The sequence below is a fragment of the Myodes glareolus genome, chromosome 14 (assembly GCF_982192425.1).
Source record: "Myodes glareolus chromosome 14, mMyoGla1.1, whole genome shotgun sequence".
Lineage (NCBI taxonomy): Eukaryota > Metazoa > Chordata > Mammalia > Rodentia > Cricetidae > Myodes > Myodes glareolus.
In genome coordinates this window covers 71,873,558-71,893,755 of record NC_142039.1, presented here as the reverse complement: position 1 = coordinate 71,893,755, position 20,198 = coordinate 71,873,558, and the positions used below count along the sequence as shown (strand labels likewise).

The 20,198-nt window shown below is 47.4% G+C and overlaps 1 protein-coding gene across 5 annotated transcripts in view; it reads right to left on the bottom strand.

Moving 5' to 3' along the window:
• The window catches only part of LOC125409009 (uncharacterized), a 74,806-nt gene extending 56,243 nt beyond the window's left edge, over window positions 1-18,563 (bottom strand). For 3 of the 5 annotated variants that reach the window (XR_015734908.1, XR_015005219.2, XR_007234656.3), the window contains exons 1-2: window positions 18,478-18,563; window positions 16,923-17,040 (exon numbers count right to left, since the gene is read on the bottom strand). The gene's annotated coding sequence lies outside the window, so the exon portion shown is untranslated. Of the gene's footprint in view, window positions 1-13,794; window positions 14,182-16,922; window positions 17,041-18,477 lie in introns of those variants that run through there. The other 2 variants (XR_007234657.3, XR_007234655.3) reach the window with 2 other exon arrangements.
• Window positions 18,564-20,198: the final 1,635 nt, after the last annotated feature.

Genomic DNA, 20,198 nt, shown 5'->3' with positions numbered 1-20,198 from the left:
ACTAGGGACTTGAAGACACACTCATTGAAGGTATCAAAAGAAAAACAGGGCAAGGGACTGGGGAAAGGGCAGCAAGCAGAAAGCTGTGAGGTGGCTTTAGTGGTCGAGGATATGCAATTGTAGTCCCAGAAAGACAAAACAAACAAAAAACAAAACCCAAAAACACTTGAGAAGAATATTTTAAATTACCTGAATTATATGATAAATTCATTTATAAATTCATTTTAATCCTTATCAAATCCCCCCCAAATTTCCAGGGTAGGAACTGTCAAGTCAAATACATATCGAAAACTTTGAGAAAACACAGTACTGGAATATTTTTGCCATCTAATTCCAAGATGTAACTGTACACCAATCAGGCAGTATGATATTTGCATAAGGTAGACAGAGATGCACCAAGGAGTGAAGCATAAACATCCAAACACAGACCTCCATAGTACTGCTGATTATTTTGGATAAAATGAAGAGCAATTCAATGGGGGAAGGAAGCCCTGCCATGGGTCACATGACAACAACCAGACAGCTACGGGTAAAACAACAGCAAAACCATCATGCTAACCTCACACCAGGCACAGGAGTTAATTCAAAACAGATAACAGACCCAAAAGCAAGATCTAACACCATGAAATGTATGACAGACAATCATACTCTGGGCTTGGGGGGCACTACTTTAACACAACACAAAGAACATAAGCCATTTCTATAATTGGACTTCATCAACATTTAAAATATTTGCTCACTAACAGATCTCCTCATGGATCTAAAAGAGGCAATCTACAAATTTAAAAACAATGCAAAACATCTGACTTCTACATGGAAAATATAAAGAATTCTTGGAATGTAGTAATAAAAAGAATCCAGCTTCAAATAAGTATGGGTTTAAGCCAACATTTCACTAAAGAAATGTCAAACCCATAACAATATACGGATGTCAGTCATTAGAGAAACAGAAGTTGAAATCACAATGGGCTGTCACTCCGTCAGCAAGGCTAGAGTAACTGACGACACCCCCATGCACCTCAGGTGGGAGATGATGGTGAGGTGCAGGACCCTGAGCCACAGCAGAGCAGTTCCTCTGGACTTCAGAACTAACAGTTTCATCCAAAGAGAAACAAGGACCCATTTCCACAAAAAGACCTTCCCCCAAGGAGTTTGTGGTGGTTTGAATAAAGCTGGACCCAAAGGCCCACAGGAGTGGAAGGATAAGGAGGTGAGGTCTTGTTGGAAGAAGTGTGTAGCAACCGTCTCTTCTTGCTGCCTGCAGATCTGAATATAGAACTCTCAGCTCCTTCTCCAGCACCAAGTCTGCCTGCGTGTCACTGAAAAACGGACTAAAGCTCTGAAACTATAAGCCAGACCCAATTAAATGCTTTCCTTTATAAGAGTTGCCGTGGTCCTGGTGTCCCTTCACAGCAATAAAACCCTAACTAAGACGATGGTCATTAAAGTTTTATCTGTAATAGCCCCAAGTTGGAAATAACCCAAACGCCTATCAACAGGCAAATTAATGAGCATTGTGGAGCAGCCACATCATAGACTATGACTCAAAAGGAACAGTTCCAGGTAGGTGAGACAGTATAAGCGATGTCAGTTATGCTGAGAGAAGCCAGGTCAACAAAGATACATCCCAAATAATTCCATTTATTAACATTCTAGAAAATCCAAATTCATCTCTAGAGACAGAAACCAAATGATCATCCACCTGGGAACAGTGAGATGGAGGAAATAATTACAAAGTCCTGAAAGAACTTTGGGGGGGAAATTATAATTGCTATCTTTTAAAAAATATCTACTTATCTATTTACTTGTGCATGTGTATGTATGTGTGTGTTCATGAGTTTATGTGGACTACTTCATGTAGACGTCCACTGCAACTAGCAGAGGGTGCAGGATCCTCTGGGACTGGAATTACAGGCAGTTGTGAGTTGTCTGAGGTGCATATTGGGAACAGAACCCAGGTCCCCAGCAAGAACTGCGAGTGCTCTAACAACTGAGCCATCCCTCCAGTTCTTTGTCTGTTATCTTGTTTGTTAGTTGTGGTTTTCATTGGTATACACATACACAAGAATTCATCAAGCCGCACACCCCAAGTGTGAGTATTTAGTGCACATCTGCCCCAGCGAAGTTGTAAATAATGGTAACTTTTGCAAAGCCACAAGAAATAAAGGATGAGATCGAATGTCCACTCACAGAACACCTGCCGGGATCCAATCGGCCACCCTTATTTTCCCATATCACAGTGCTCCAACCGGACCGTGGCGAGTCTCACCGGTTAGCAGCTGGATCGGTGACCTTAACACTTCAGAACCTGACACCTGAAACAAGACCTCAGGCTGCAGCAGCGGTGGCCACGGTCCCACACTCTGATGGGGGGAGGCTCTTCCTGTCATTTAGTCTGCTCAGTGACAGAAAATAACGTGAGAAAGAAATAAAAGGAAATAAATACAAGAAAAGGCTAAGCGGCGTGTCTCAGGCGCTGCAGAGTCGTACACATACTGCTGGGCTTAGAAGTTCAACACAGCATCTTGCTTGCTCATTCCAGGCCCCGAGCCCATATGACACCCCCTGGCCCACATGCATCCACAGCCCTGAGAACCCCTCTCCCTTCACAGTCTTGTCTCTCCCCTGGCATATCTCCAGAGGGGGCTGTGATTGGGTTACGTACGCGTTTCCAAGCCTGCAACTTCCTTTCGCTCATAAATCAGCACTTACACACTCAGTTTCCCCTTCTCCATCTTCAGTATTAATAGCCCCAAGTCCTGGGAGCATTCGAGAACTGTTCCAATTTTGGTTTGAAAATCAATTTAGAAGCTAGTGGTTGGCTTTGTTCAGACTTCTGATCCCCCCCGGGAAGGCTACTTCCTACAAACTGACCAAGCCAGGGCCAAGGGGCTTCTCCAAAATCGCTGGATACTTTGGTCCCAGTGTTTTTCTTTCACTCTGCCTCAAAAATGTTAATTTGGAGGAGAAGAAAAGAGTTCACGCCAGAGTAGGTCAAATTCCACTACAAAAACAAAGGGGTAAATATGAAATTCAGTTGTCCGCTCAGACTGCTACGCCTCTCATTGCTTGTTTTAGAAACATCTTTCTCCTAAATTAGTTCTGCTTCCTCCATAGGCTGCTGGCCTCCTGCAGGGAAAGGGAGGCAGTGTCAGGTCTCAGCAACCACTGACAAGGTGGGGCTCCCCAGCAGGTGGGGGCAGAGAATGCTGGCTAATAGGTCAAGGGCCTGCCCCCAGCACCAGCCAGCTGGGATGTGCTTCAAAGGCAAAGGAAACAATGGGACCTTTGGATGGAGGACAGAAGAATAGGTCTCACCTACACAAAGCATTCACGTAAAGTCAGGAAAGGGCAACGTAGCTGGCTTGCTACAGAGCCCCAGTATAGGGAGCAGGGGTTAGCAGTGAGTTCACTTGTACCATACCAACAGCCTCCCAGCTCCAGACCAGAGCTGACCTGACATCCTTTGCTGGTCCCGGACTTGTCTGTACAACGCTCGCACATTGCGAGCTTGACATCCTATTTCCTGTCTTTATCCCCTTCCACCCTCACTATACTTTCTGACTTCAGGGTCAGGACTTTATCTTGCTCATATAATTGGTTGGGACCAGCCATGTGGGCACCCATGCCATGCGTCCCCTGACTGAGCCTCAAGCCAGCTCCTATTACCTTGGCTCCATGATCCCTGCCACCTCCCACAAACAGGGACTTGGATACAGCAGGGTAGACTGGTATTCCCTGCAGTTCCCCAAAGCTCCCTGTAGTTTCCACTCCAAGCTACTCAGCAATTCAAGAGGTCGATAAGGACCTGAATCTGGGGAGGGAGGTTGTTAATCTATTCATTAGGAAGAGACAATGTGTCTTTTGAACCTGATATGTCTAATTGTGGAAGGAACAAAGGCTGACAATTACAGAGACAGGTAAAGAACCATCTGCTCCTGTGACATCGGGGTTCTGGGTGACTGAGGGCACCCAGCATCCCCTCCTAGCTCCCTGAGTGGGAACGCGATCCATACTGAGACACGTGATGACAGTAGGAAGCTTACATCATTGCTAACGGCTGTGCGTGCTCAGCTGGATCAGCACTAGGCAGCTAGGAGAGCAGAGCAGATTTTAGCTCCATCCTAAAAGTGAGGGAACTGGGAATGATGGGTGCTTTGCTTGTAGTGAGCCTGTCAGAAAGGTGCAGAGAAAAAACTCTGCCCCACAGATCGCAAGACCTATGCTCTTATCCAGCACCAGGTCCAGCCTGGCTTTCCCGTTGACAGCAGCCGGAGCCAGGGCACTGACTTGGGCAGCCTCAAGCCTCAAGCCCTATGCAAGAACAGAAGAGAGCTTGAACAGCAGGTCATCTGCCCCCATCCCTCAGAAGCTATGCTGGTGAATCTTGGTGCTGCTACATAACCAGTCAACAGGGACTGGGGGGGTTGGGCGGGCTGGCTCCGATGGTTGTCCCTTTAAACAAATGAGAAAGGTAAGGCTTGAAGCCAAACAACCCTGGAGTTGCAGAATGCTACAACATAGCCATACATAGCAAAGCTGACTCAAATCCAGTTAGAAGTAAGGCCTTGAGTCCAACATGGATGAACAACTCATGGGCAAAATCTTTTACACCATTTACTACCTACCTTACAGCGGGTGATCACAAGTTGCTGGGGCATCCGGCCCTCTCGCCAGGAAAGGAAGTTTACAAAGTGCCCACAGGCTCTCTGTGTCCAAAGATCTGTCATTACTAAAAGGAGTTAGCAGCACAGTAGGAAGGAGTCCCAGGCACAGTAGGGGGACAAAGGCTGGCATGTCTTTCTCCCCAGAACTTGGAGCTCTAACATCCAGGGACACAGACTCTGGGAGACACTTGGATGAACACAGGAACCTCCTGCACGGTACTGTTAATGAGAGCTCTGAAACTCCCTGCTGGCCAGGATCCTACTAAGGGCTGGGCAGGCTTGGCCAATGTTCCTGAAAACTGGCACCCCTGGAAGTGGCCCCAGTTAGTGGCCAGTGATAGGTGTGGTATTAAATATCCCCATCTCCTTCACGCTAAGATATAATAATTCTGAGTTATGGCCTATATTGCCCTCCTGAAGTCCCCAGTAGAATTCGCAACTTGATACCCACAGGGCAGCTGCCTGACTGTGTACTCTTATTTGATCCCTTTCCTATGTTTATTCTTGACCAGCACTTCCTGAGTTGAGCTCCCACAATGCTGCATGAGCTTGATTCCATATCTCAGAACCAGCTCGGTCCCTACAAAGACATTCTCTCCACTCCTAACACCCCCAGACATCTCTTTTGTGCCTCTCTGGTCTAGGATGCAGGGCAAACGTTGAGAGCCCAAGCTGTGCAAATGGCAGGCCTTGATTGGTACCTCAGATAGGATCCTTATAAGTTGTTATTCTGGAACATGAACTGGCCTCTCACAGCCTTGGTCATGGCAATGAGAAAGTAAAGCACAGTTTGACACGTGGGGTGGATATGACAAGGACTCAGCAGAGCACCAAGTTCATACTGAATGTTCACTCAAGGGTGGTTGCTCTCCCTTCCAGAGTTATGACATTTTTGAAGTCATATGCCACAAGTACTTCCTCCCTGCCTTCCACGGAGAGCCTCTCCCAGGGCTGCTGTTCACTGTGGCCCTGTTGCAGGGACTCATAGTGTTTGATCTTTGAACTACCTATTCGTTCCTGCATGAAAGCAAGAGGCAACACTAACTGCCCCGCACGTCCAGCTCGGGGGCAGAGCCCCTAACGCACTCCCTGCCTCTACAATTTCTTCCACAACTGCTTGCTTCCCTGGGAAGGCTTTCACTAACCAGAGCAACTGTGTTTTGTGTCCTGGGCTCTGAGCTCACCTTCCACATACCCATGTCTGTCTTCTCCTAGACGGGGATTCCCACTGCCTCGAGGATGGCGCCATGTCCCTCTACATCAGGGACGATTAGTAAACTGATGTCAGTTAACTGAAAGTATCTGATAAGGGGATGTCAGCAATGGCAGCCGACACCTGAATACACGTCACTCACATGTAGCCAGGGTTAGACCAGGCTGATTTTGAAGAGAAGACATTTGAGACTTTGGAAGACGGCAGATTGTCACCACTGTACCTTTGCTTAATTAGATCTACGTCATGGCTTCAGCTTACATTTTACTTGGCTGTGTATATAAATTAGCTCGTACTCCATTTTCAAATCACAAGTCAGTGTATAGGCTCTTGAGTTCTGTTCATTAAACCATTATGATGAAACCTCCAGGTCTTTGGAAGCACTGATATTTATTAGCCGAGACTTTAAATACATGATTAGGCATGAACTCATCTATGACTCATGGCTGCTGTGCAGGGTTAAGACACCACAGAGTGAGTCTGGAGTCATCATGGTCTTGGGCAGCTCTGCTATTGACTCTTGCACTGCAGTCAGTGCACTCCAGCCTGCAGAGGGCGCTGTCTTCATACCCCAGCCTGCAGAGGGCGCTGTCTTCATACCCCAGGGTCTTTTTTTCCATAAGAGAGAAGACACTCACTGTTTTATTTTTCTCTCCCACCTTCACTGGGGAGGACTCTGTCTTGTTTGTCTCTCTGCCCTCCTTTAGGCCTCTTCCTTCCCTCTCATAGTCATCCTTATGTTCATGTCATATATAGGTACGATCATGTTTATATTAAAATCTAGATTATGCATATGAGAAAAAATGAGACATTTGTCTTTCTGAGTCTGCCTCATTTCACTTAATGTGACGATCTTCAGTTCCATCTATTTTCTAGAAAATGGCATAATTTCATTCCTCTGTATAGTTGAATGAAATTCCATTGTGCACATCTATTACAGTGATGGTTTGAATGAGAATGGGCCCATAGGTTTGTATATTTGAATACTTGGTCCCCAGTTGGTGAAACTGAGAAGGATTAAGAGTTGTGGGCTTGAAAGAAGAGGTATGTCACTGGGGTGAGCTTTGAGGTTTCAAAGATTCATGCTATTCCCAGTGTGCTCTCTGCCTCCTGCCTGTGGTTTGGGATGTGAGCTCTCAGCTGTTCCTGCTGCCATGGCTTTGCTCTACCACCACGGACGTTCGCCCTCTGGAACTGTATGCCAAATAGAATGCTTTCATTTGTGAGTTGCTCTGGTCATGGTGTCTTATCCCAGCAGCCACATTTCCTTTAGCTGTTCATCTGTTCATGGGCTCCTAGGCTGTTCAGTATCTTAGCTGTTGTGAATAATGCAGCACGCATTGATCTGCAAATCTCTCTGCTCAGGTTACCCTTTGATACAGATTCAGTCACATTCTCACAGAACATCTGTCTTACCTAGGGTTTGTATTGCTGCAAGGAAACACCATGACTCAAGCAACTGGAGGAAGAAGGGGTTTATTTGGCTTAAACTTTCACAACAATGCTCATGATTGGAGCAAGTCAGGCCAGGATCCTGGAGGCAGGAGCTGATGGAGAGGCCATGGAGGGGTGCTGCTTACTGACTTGCTCCCATGACTTTATTCATCCTGCTTTATTTTTTTCATTTAATTTATTTATTGATTTTAAAAGTTTCTGTAAGTTTTTGCTTTACTTATTTTCAGGATTTGGTTTTAAATGCACTCACTTTTTAAAAAATTTTATTGACTTTTATTGCACTCTACATTTTTCTCTGCTTCTCTCTCTATCTCTCCTGTCCCCTTCAACCTTCTCCCAAGGTCCCCATGCTTAGGAAAATTCTAGGAGGCTAGAGAGATGCTCAGCAGTTAAGAGCACTGGCAGCTCTTCCAGAGGTCCTGAGTTCAATTCCCAGCGACACATGATGGCTCACAATCATCTGTAATGAGATCTGGTGCCCTCTTCTGAGAAGCAGGTATACATCAAGACAGTGCACTGTATACATAATAAATAAACAAATGAATAAATCTTTTTTTTAAAAAAATCTATATCCAAAGGCCATTGGCAATCCCACTTCCCACTGTAACAGAGGTTCCATCCCATACTGACTCATGCTCACCCCTGAGATCCCGACAGAGACACAGGCAGGATCAGCACCAGAGCTGAGGAAGGAGAATGATGACAGACTCATCACTAATCTATTCCATGACTAGGGTTCCAGCTAAGTCTGCCCTGGTGTGGCTGAGGAAGTGACAAAGACCACAGTTGTGCAGGGGACCCACAGAAACCAGCCTTCCAGATTCGCAGGGTCACATCAAGGCCACAGGATCAGTGTGCCTGATGGCGGTCAGACATATCTGGAAGGTGACTCATATCTGCACATCACCCAGCCTGAGTGAACAGAGTTCATGGAAAGAGCATCCTGTCAGTCATGAGATGCTGTGTGGCTGTCAGAGGTGAAGGGCTCCCAGACATCTCTGGTCTGTGAGGCAATTTCTAACCCAGCATGGGTGTGTCCCAGGGAGATGGTTCACATCAGTAACCCAGCATGGATGTATCCCAGGGATAAGCTGACATCACTAACCCAGCAAGGGCATGTCCCAGGGATAAGCTGACATCACTAATCCAGCAAGGGCATGTCCCAGGGATAAGCTGACATCACTCACCCAGAATGGGCGTGTCACAGGAATAAGCTGACATCACTCACCCACCATGGGCATGTCCCAGGAGATGGCTCACATCATTATGCTCAGTTCTATCTATTTCTCCAATCCTTATCTTTTGCACACTAAGCAATCCCAGAGTATGCTTTTATTTTTTTAAAAAAAATTTGATATAGTTTTACTAGTGTGTGCTAATTGTTCAGAGTAATAGGTTTCATTACTGACATTTTCATAGATGGATATAATGGACCATGATCATACTGACTCCTGTGCTGGCTAGTTTTATGTCAACTTGACACAAGCTAGACTCTTCAGAGAGGATAGAGCCTCAATTGAGAAAACGTCTCTATAAGATCAGGCTATTAGACATTTTCTTAATTAGTGAGTGGCATGGGAGGGCCCAGTTCATTGTAGGTGGTACCACTCTGGGCTGGTGGTCCTGGGTTCTATAAGAAAGCAGGTTGGATATACCATGAAGAGCAAGCCAGTAAGCAGCACCCCTCTGTGGCCTCCACATAGGCTCCTGCCTCCAGGTTCCTACCCTGCTTGAGTTCCTGTCCTCATTTGCTCCAAAGATGAACAGTGATATGCAAGTGTAAGTCAAATAAACCCTTTCCTCCCCGATTTCCTTTAGGTCATGGTGTTTCATCTTAGCAATAGCAACCCTAACCAAGACAAGCCCCTTTTCTCCCCCATGCCCTCTCCCTCCATCCCCTTTCATATCCCTGTTTCCCTTTTTACATCCAGGCCCCTTCCACCCCTCTGGACTCCACACACACGACGGTGACATGTTAGACTTGTCTTGGTTGAGCCTGGCTTACTTCTCTTTACACAATGAAACCCAGTTCTCTAAACAACATAATTTCTTTCTTCATTGCTGAATAAATCTCCACAATCCATGTATAGTACATTTTCCTGATCCATTTGTAAGTTGATGAGCAGCCAGGTAAACATATTTTGGCAATTGTGGCTACCACTCTGGTAAACATGGATTTACCAGAGTGTTTCTCGAGTGTGCTGACTTGGATTCCTTAGGATCTGTACCCAGAAGTCATCTCTGAATCATACTACAGCACTAGTTCTAGCTATATCTTTATATATATTTTATATTTATTTTCTATATAGTTTTAGCTATGATTTCCATACTCGCTGCACTAATGTTGATCCCTGTCATCAATGCCAAACTCTACGCTTTCCGTAATTTGCATTCTCGAGTCAAGAGTGGAACCACCTAGGCAAGAACTTTGCATGGGGAATCAGTACAACTCTGGAGCTCTGGTTTTCACCAGGGTGAGATTTTTGTCTCCTGGGGACCCATCTGGCAATATCTGGGGGACATTCAGAGTAGGGACTATCTAGGAACACTGTTCCCAGAACACAGGGCAGCCACAGAGAAGAATCTGACTCAAATGTCAGTAATGCTAAGCCTGAGAGACCTTGCTATTGATGCAGAGGCTAGCTGAGAAATTGCCAGAAGTTCAGCCCAACCTGACTATAGAAAGCACACAAGTAACTAATGCTCAAAAAAACAGGAAGTTAAATGAAGTCAAAATCTTGGATTTGAATTTTATTTAGTGGGAAGTGAGCAATCAGAAGAAAGTTGCTAGAGACAGAGAAGTCCCAAGGGCTGACTCTTCAGGTCTCTGGCCTAAGTGACTACTCAACTTGACTAGGACACAATGCATAGGAAGAGAGACACAGTGAAGCATGTTCCATTGTGGATACACGTGCATCCCTGTGTTACTGGGAACAGACAGCAAGCTGCCCTGCTCACAAAGCAGTGGAGAATGTGGGATGATCGCTAGCAGTCAGCGTCTCGCCGGAAGCCAGCACAATGGGATCACACAGCCATCATGGGGATTTTCAGGTGCAAGGGGCTAGACTAACCATAGGAACTTGGAAGACACCCAGATGAAAGATCTTGCAAAAGCAGGGATGGAAGAGGTGCCCCAGGACTGAGGAGGAGCTACTGGCATTACAGAGGACACACGGGCAATGGAACCAGGAGAGAAAGGCCGGTGAAAAGCTACAAGATGGTGGTGAGAGTGGGGAGGAAGAGGGCTGAGGCAGCTCAGCATATCTTTCCAGAGAGTGTTTGGACTTGAACTCAAGTCTGCTGGCCACAGGCCCAGGGCTTCTCCTGCTTCCCATTACAGGACCACACAGACCTGTGTACAGAGTCCTTGCTTGGACACAGAAGGCTGGATGCAGCGGCTCCTGCACAGACAAGGGATGACAATGTACAGCCACCAGAACCGGAGTCTGGTGTCACACGGAAGCTTTCTTCTTTTTTCCCAACATGAACTACAGGCCCCCGGGACTGCTGTGCGTGCTTCTGCAGCGGCTTTACATTAAGCAAATAAATACTGCTTAACCTTTTCTGTGAAGCTCGAAGCCTGAAGCTTGACGCTTACCGTGGTGCCAAGTCAGAGGTGAGCTGAGCTGGGCCGGCACAGATCTGGGCCTGTGCTCCTGCAAACCTCATTTCCTGAGATGCAGGTGGACAGAGAAGAATCGGAAAAGATGTTCAACCATCCTGCTGACCAGAGTAACACTGTTTAAAGTAAGCGCAAAACATTCTTTTCCCCCTGGGAGCCTGGCAAGAATGAAGAGTGGCACCAGGGGTGGGCAGATGACGGGGGGTGGGCAGGTGGCAGCAAGGATGGGGGTCAGGTGGACCATGTGAATCATTACACGAAGCAGGGCATGAAAGTCATGCTCTTTGGAGGCCATCCCTTGTGGAAAATGCACATAGCAACCCCCTGCTTTAGCAATCCCTCTTCCAGGCATTTATCTCAGAATATATTCACTACAACTCAGAGAGATAAAAACCTACGGAGGACTGACTTCATCAGCAGAACATAACTCAGGAGCGTGATGGGTATCCATGGGGTGTGGCTATCAAGAACAATGAAACAAAAACCCTATGTGAATAAGAGACAAGATCTAGGATATAATAAGTTGCAAAAGAAAAGGCGAACTGAGGCAGAGAGACACGGTATATAGTGTGACTCTCTTTTGTCAGACACTAGTATCTCCCAGTGTGGCTCAAGAGGTTCACACAAGTGAGGTGGAAGAGGCTGTTCCTTCTTAAGAGAGGCAAGAGGAAGAGAATCGAGGTCTCCAATCACACATCAAAATGCTGTCTACATTTTATAAGACATGTGCTCCTTGTCAGATTTCATGCCGGAAGATGGCCTTCCAAACATCATGGACCAAAAGAGCTGCACGCTCAGGACTGGGGAACCATGGGAATATGGGGCAAGCAAACTCTGGGATGGTACACTGGGAGACTCTCGCCACAGTATGGCTGCCCTTCCCATGGTGACCACATCTGCACTCTCACCTACCCCCTCAGAGGCTGATCACCAGCCTCAGTCTCAGGACCACTGGTGTGGTCAAGGGCCTGAACCCCAGAGCTCAGCTTCAGAGCTCTGGGCTCTAAGCAACATAACTGCAGGTGTGTGGTAGGGAGACAAAGGCAATGCTTTCTCACGCTGGTGAACCCAGCACTCCAGAGTCCTTGCTATTCATAATGTGAACAAGACCCACATAACGGACGCCATTTTAACCTGAGAAGCACTGCTTCTGACACCTTAGACCTCGTACTTTGGCTAGTCCACGACACCCTTCTCAGCTGTCTCCATTAATATCACCCCAGTCTTACATACAAAGACTCTATGGCACAGATTAAATATCTTAGATCATGCAGCCTATCATTTTTGGTCGGGAGGATTCACACCCCAGACAATTTGCATCTGCACCCTGCACATTGGTCACCAGAAAACAACAATGATTGGGGGGAAAAAAATCAGATTGCCAAAAGGCCTAGGCTGCCAAGGACAAACAAAGTCTCCAAGGTTGGAATGACAGAACCACATCCTTCAAGACTATGGAAATGACAATCACTGTACTGGCTGCTGCTACAGACAGAGGAGTGGGCATGAGCCCCATGGTGTCTTAAGGGCATCATTGTCCTCATCCTGGTGGGGAGACCTTGCTATGTTTTTCAGGATGTTAGAAGGGAAAACTGAGTAGCCTGCGCAGGGGACACCTCTGGGGGTATGTCGTACAACCGCACAGGAATCTCAAAAGAGTTTTAATTTTTAAAAAGGCATTCTCCCTAGTTAAGTCTCTAAATGCAGAACCCCACTGGGTGAGCCAAAGTTAAATTTCATACATATGGACCACAAGTGTATTCTGATTAAAACATGCACAATTAAAGCCAGAGGAATGAGTGGAGGCCCCAGCACCAATCGCAAGCATGGACCAAAGCCACTTGCATTTCTACAGTTAACTGTCCTTAGTTCCAGAACCTTACTTTCAACACACACACATAATACACACACACACACACACACACACACACACACCATTTATCTCCCATGAACACAATATGTCTGTCAGTCTGTGAGTCATTTAGAGAGAAAGGATCTCATTGGGTAATAGAGACAGAAGCCTCCACGGGCAGACACACACATCCTCAGCTTGGAGCAGCAGCAAAGCATCCTGGATGATGGTGACTTATAAGGAGAGTCAAATCTGGATCCCACTCCCTGCAGAACGTCTTGGTGGGGGGGAATTACCCTGTTGAAGGATCAGCACTAGGGACCAGTGTCCACTGACAGCTTCAAACACGGGACAGGGCTTCACCCAGGCGGGGAAATGTGTGTAAGCTGTACTTCTGTACCTCTAGCTGAAGCCAAAGATGGGGCAGTAAGTTTGCAGGATCTACCATGTAGTCTCAACAGGGGACCTCGACACTTTAGCTTCTCCCCAATGACTGAATACCAACAAGGCCCAACAACATGCTATCAGCGCCAGACTCTCTACACATTGCCTGCCCCAAATCATTTTCTCAGACCCCATGTACTCTATTCCCCAATTTGCTTCTGGTCCTTCCACCTTATGACCACCTCCCTGGCTTCAATTTTCTTCTTATCACCTTGAAAGAGAACAGGGCAGAGCCAGGGTGTATGATCAACCATGTCTATAACAGTTCCCGAGCATGTGTACCTGGTATGTAACTGTAGGTGGAATTTTCTGTCCCACCAGGCAGCTCCCAAATAACCACACAGGTTAGGCTTATTGCTAACTAACTCTGACAAGTTAAATTAACCCATGTTTTTTATCTGTACTCTGCCACATAGCTCAGTACCTTTCCTCGGTATGGCATGCTCATCCTGCTTCTCCCTGTGTCTCCAGGTGACTCCTCCATTCTTCACCCTAGAGCTCTCTCTCCCTCTGCAAGTCCCACATCTTCTTTCCACCGAGCTATTGGTCATTTAGCTCTTTATTAAACCAATGAGAACAACACATCTTCACAGTGTACAAAAGGATTATTCCACAACATGTGACAGCCACTCAATGAACATTTGCTGGAAGAGCAATGATCTAAGCTTAGCCTCTCCGAGTGCAACCTCCCACTGGTATCTTTGCTCACTGGTCACAGCTTGCATGGTTCACTGGCCATTGTGCAGAAATTCTGGAACCAGAGTTCTGGAACCTCATCTCTTCTCAGCCTGTGCTTTTCATGTGGACACTGTAGTTCGAGAAGCAGAAACGGACACGCTGTCAGGGTGAAGTTCAGATATGCTCGATCTTGTCTTAAAGGGCTCTTCAAGGCCTCTGTGAGAACGGAGGTCTTTGGTAAAGTCAGTCACTAAAGAATAGAACAGACAGCCAGATGTGAAGTTTTTCCGCCAAAAGTGGTAGAGAGATCATGAATAACAGGCCAAGGCTGAAACTTTCTGGAAAGACTAAATCACATAGCCATTACCAAGGCAGCCAGAATCTGTCTCAAAAAATTATCAATAAGAAAGCAAGAGTTTGTATTTCATAAATTCTCGACTTTCACAAGTCTTATATTTCTCTATTAGTATATGCCTCTCATCACATCAGGGTCTCAGATGGTTCCCTACAGGGAAAGTGATAGGAAATCCATGCCTTTGGATAACAACTCTAAACCTAAGTGGCCAGAGTCATCTGCAAGATAATATAACTTTGCTTAGGACAAGGCAGTGGCCCCTGCAGCTGCTCTAAGCCTTGCCTGCCCAACACACAGCCTCTGAAAAGGGTACCCAGTGCTGTGAATGCTCTCTGGGTGTGTCCAATGGCACCCTCTGGGTGGCCTCACTGAGTGTGCGCTGAGGACAGTGATGCTGGCCCTTCTGGAGAGCCAGTGGCTGTGACAAGGGACAGTAAAGCTGCTCCCCTGACAAGAGGGCAGACCTCAGCACTTAATGGCTACACTCACAAATCATCACAAACCACATGACTAAAGACAAGAAAAACTTACTGCCTCACTCTGCTAAAAGCTAGAAGACTGAGATCAAGTATCTGTGGGGCCTCGAACCCTCTGAGACCTGGAAGGAATCGCTGTGTCCCCTCCCAGCTTGTGATGATTTACTGCCAATAGCAACCTCTGTCCTCAGCATCACACAGCCTTCTCCCTGCACGTCTCGGTGACTCCTCATACAAGGACATCAGGAAAAGTGGCCTGCCCTATGCAGTATGACCTCTTCATGTAACCAATCACTGCCTTGGTGACTCTGTTCCAGATAAGATGCATTCTGAGGGGGTATGAGTTAGGATTCTAAAGTGTCTGCTTTGGAGGGGATCCAATACACCATCACAGTGAGAAGTGGTCCCAGCATCTAGGAGTTGGTCATGGTCCACGGGGTTCACAGTTGTTAGGTGCTGTGCCCATCACAGGAAAGGCACCAGACATCCAAGAAAAGCCGCAGAGAGACTGAGACCAGGATCAAGGGCAATCGTGTCCCACCCAGGCACCAAAACATCAACCTCTTCACCACAGACCTTGAGGGCTTGGACAAAGACAGAGATGGGGTAGCCATGTGAACAAGACCAGCACGCCTTCCCTAGTGGGCTAGCCAGGGCAGGTCTGGAAGCTTCCACAGTCCAGCATGAAAGGAGGTCAGAGCAGGAGGCCAGTATCAATTCTTGCAACACTAAGGTTGGCCTTAAAGCCAAGCTTATTTTGGTTTAGAGAATTAGTGTACACAGGAAGTGCAAAGCCTGGTGCAAGGGCTGCAGGTTTACGGTGGTAATAAACATGTACCTCCTGCCTAAGGTCACACTTTTATTTCTATGAACTGCACAGGACCAGCCCTCGGGATATTGAAGACATGAGCCAATGTGGCAAATGGGATTAAATGTGAGAGAAAGAGGCCAAGTCTGCATGCCTGCTGGGAATGCTGATAAACCCGGAGAAAACAGAGTTAGTCCGGATCTCCCCTCTCCCCAGAAAAAAAAAAAAAACCTCCCCGTGGAGAAAGAATATTAATAAAATAAAACTCCAGAATTTGATCCCGGAGCAATAATAGGAGCCCTGTGCCAAACTTCACAGGCACACAGAGGATGTGCAGAGCTGAGCAATCTGTGGACAGCCGTTCTCGGGGGAGCCCCGGAGAGCTCACAGTGTTCAGGCCAAAAAGCCCTGGAAACCGGGTCCTGTGGAAAATGCAGGCGAGCTTTATGAATTGCACATGTGGCCACAGAGCCAGCTCTGCAGCACCGACTGAAAGAATATGCATGGAAATCTGTCCCCATGCTGAAGACCACCAGGGCCGACGCAGAAGCAAACCAGGGGTCCTAAAAACTCACCCAGCCTCAAAGCGCTTTCTTGGCAAACTCAGGAAAGATAGAATTCAGCTAAGACAAGAGAGGCAAAAATGTTACTTGCCTTTGCTGGAGGGGACCTGCCTGGAGAAGGTGCCCCAGGGAGAGCAATAGACCCTTTCTGAGTTACTTCATTTATCTGTTCTTTCCTGTCTCCCATCTTGGACATGGGTCAGCATGCCTATCTCAAGAGTCTTGTGGCAATGAGAGGCTTTAACATAGGGAGATGCTAGGCAGGGCCTGGCTTGTCAGAAGGGGGGGGGGGTGTTGGTCATATGTCCTCACCTGTAGCAAGTATTCCAGCCCAGCTGAAGCCCGGGACCCACCCCTTCTGTCACTAGACTCTTGTACCCCGCCCCCAAATTCAATTTTACTTTCATATCCCGGATTCCCTTCCCGTTTCATCTCCCAACAACCTATGCGCAATCTGCAGCACTTCCCGCTGGCTGTCACGGGATCTAAGGGCAGGAAAGGCCCTCCAAGGTCCCTCGGCTTCCGCCGCTGCCCCAAGGCAGAGCTCTGTTCACACTGACTCTGGCAGATGGACGTCGTTTTAACACAGGAAATATTTATTGTGCATCCAGGCTGGGCCAAGCCCTGTGCTCAGGACTTCTAGAAGTACACAGAGAAGTGGGGACGGCCGAGCTCCTGCTGTCCTCTGGGGGATGGAGCTAGGCGTGTGTATACACACACACAGACACACACACACACACACACACACACACACACACACAGAGTAACTTCAGGTAACTTCAGGCTCACCATGAAAGGCAGAAAGAGCCTCTTCCGTTGGCGCCTCTGCCAGCTTCTACAAGATGTGTCAGGTCCAAATCCTTGTGACAAAGCTCCCATCTTCCATCCCGTTGCAGTCACAAGAGTCCTGAGCAGAGAATGCTTTTGCCTTAGTAGAGTAGCCTTGGGAAGGCTTAACTATAGTTGTGAGCCTACACCGTGTAAGATTGGAACTCTTCTATGGGATGTGGCTTGAGTTGTCAACCAGCAATGGATGCACGATACTGATTCCCCCACAGCCATCACGTGCTATCAGGAAGCCAAGGCCATTACCACCTCACAGCTCCAGCCCTTCAGCCCTCCTGTCCCTGGCGAGTCAGAAGACATTCATGCTTATCCTATTCCTTTCCCCCACACACTGGCTTTCACCACTGGCTACAAGAGGCTGCAGTTCTCTGATAGCTGTCGCCTCTAAGAAATAGAGGCTCTACCTGGCAGGCCCCAGGCCAGCACTGCCTCTAGCCACGTCACTGCCATCCTAAATGTCCAGTATCATCGAAGCTTCCCACCTCCGAGTTCCCTCTGAGGACTCTTGCCTTGTCAGGTGTTGCTGCAGAATTTCCAAACAACCCAAGTCCTCTGGCTGGAGCTTTCTAAGGTAACATCCCCTTCTGCAGGCAGGCAATACACCCCATCCGCTGACTTAGACCCTCACTGCCTCCAGTTCCTATGCCACCCAGGGATGTTCATGGTGAGTGGAGGCTAGCCAGCCTTCTAGGCATCTCTCTGTCCTTCCCAAGGCTCCCCACCTGACCTGTTGTTAAAAATTATATTGGCAAACTGCCATTGCTGTTTAAGCTTGTTGCCAGTAGATTCTGAGGGCAAGGTGGGACCTTGTGTTCTGGATTTCAGTGCATTTATTTCAAATATTCTCTATAACACCTTTTTCCTGAGACAGGCTGGCCCCCTAACTCTGTGCCAAGGGAAAAGAGAACAGAAAACAGCTAAGGGTGTTAAAACACATTTTTGTCCTTGAGGACAGCTAGAAGGGAATCCATTTCCAATAGGCACTACTAGTTAAGGTACTATTGTTTATCCTGTGATATAAAAATACCTGCAGTGGGAATGGGAAGATGGAAGTGGGGCCATGGGAAGCTCCTCCGTGGAGACAATGCTGTGCCCTGCCCAGATCTCTCATGCATGACAGTCCAGCTGGCCTCCCCAATGCCTGTCATTTGTCCAGCTGATATTTGCCACTTGTTCTTTTGTCTGGAAGCCACACCCCAAGGGCACACAGCTCTGTCCGGGACTCAGAATGGCGGCCTCAAAACGTCCCCAGCTAACCTCTACTGGACGCTGGGAGCTCGGGATTTGATGATGCCTTGCTGTTCTCATGATCGGGCTGCCTGTTGAAGGAGCTGCTTGTTCTCCCCAGCTGCCCAGAACCAAAATAACCACACAGAAATTATATTAATTAAAATGCTGCTTGGCCCATTAGCGCTAGCTTCTTATTGGCTAACTCTTACATCTTAATTTAACCCATTTCTATTAATCTATATATCATCACCACGAGGTTGTGGCCTACCAGCAAAGTTTCAGCACGTCTATCTCCAGCGGCAGATCCATGGCATCTCTCTGACTCTGCCTTCTTCCTCCCAGCACTCAGTTCTGTCTTCCCCGCCTACTTAAGTTCTTCCCTATCAACAGGCCAAGGCAGTTTCATTATTCATTAACCAAGAAAAGCAACACACAGACCTAATAACCTCCCACACCAGCTACCCCAGTCATCCCTGCTAGACGTTGGAAGCTCTGGATTTGGTGATGCTTTGTTGTTCTCATGATCAGGCTACCACGGTCATTCCTGATGGATGCTGGAAGCTTGGAATTTGATGTTGCTTTGCTGTCTACCTCCCACTTCCTTCTGCTCCTTACCATTCACTCTTTCACTGTTGCTTGCTGTATGCTTCATAAACTCATTCAGAACCAAAAGCACAACCATTGGAGGTCATCCCCAGACTATCCGGAACACACATCCTCTGCAGAAAAGATGCTAAGCCACACTGCCCCCTCACCTGCGACTGTCCTGTTGCCAATGTGGATGTCTTCCTTCTCTCACTGCCATTCTGTATTTCTCCCATGCTCAGTCAGAGATGGGGTGGGGCTTCTATCTGGTGAAATGGCCCAAACCTTTATTTCTGACAGCTCTGAGTCCTTAGCTATCCTGCCTGTGTTTTTGTTTTGTTCTGCTCTTTTTTTATATTTTTACTGATTCTCCATTCAAGTCTGCCTTGCTGAAACAATGGGTTTATTGGGATTTCTTAAAGGCCCATGAATGAGACGTCAATTACAAGAGTATAAGTGGGTCTCCAAATAGCACACCCCTGATAGCACATCCCTGATGCTAGCACACCCCTGATGCTAGCACACCCCTGATGATAGCACACCCCTGATGATAGCAATCCCTGATAGCACACCCCTGATGATAGCACACCCCTGATGATAGCAATCCCTGAAGATAGCAATCCCTGATGATAGCACATCCCTGGTGATGGCGCATCCCTGAAAACCTATCCTGTCATGGATAACAACCTCCTGAATGCCTTACACATGGATGGAGTCTCTTCGGTTACCCATAACCTTCTATATATTCTAGCACCTTCCTAGACCACATGCAACTCAGGCAGGATTACATGCAGCTGGGGCTGGGTATGGGGGTGATTGGACTCTCGTTTGAGTATCCAGTGACCCTCCAGCTCCTCTTCCTATGGGAAGCGCTAATGGTCCCAGTCTTCTGAGGGTCTCTCCTGGGTAATCACAGCTGTTCTGTTTTCAGGATGATGAAGACTGTCATAGAGTGCCACAACAGCCCTGTTTGAAGCCACAAATCATGAAGCAAAATAGTAAGAGACATAGCTTCCAGTTGTCTTCCTTGATTCCTAGACTGTGTGTCCTGGCTCTGGGGAGACAGCAGCATGCTGCAGTCTCTGACTCTAAGAAGACACTGTGACCAGTAAAATAGAACCCAATCCTTTCAGGATCCTGAGTCTTTGGTAACTCACTGCACCCATCACTAGCACAGCCATGGCAAAGCGCTCACTCTCTGGCAGTGGCCCATTGCACGTTTCCCATGCTAGGACCAGAAGTGTTCTAGAGAGCATCCTAACACCGGCTAAGGTGTCAGATCACCCTGTACCCATCCTTTTGCGGTGTTGGCAGAGATGATATGTTCCAAGAGGCCAATCTATTGTTAGAAATGCAGAAACAATAAATATCTGTCATGTCTGTGCCCACAGAGGCCAGGTCAAT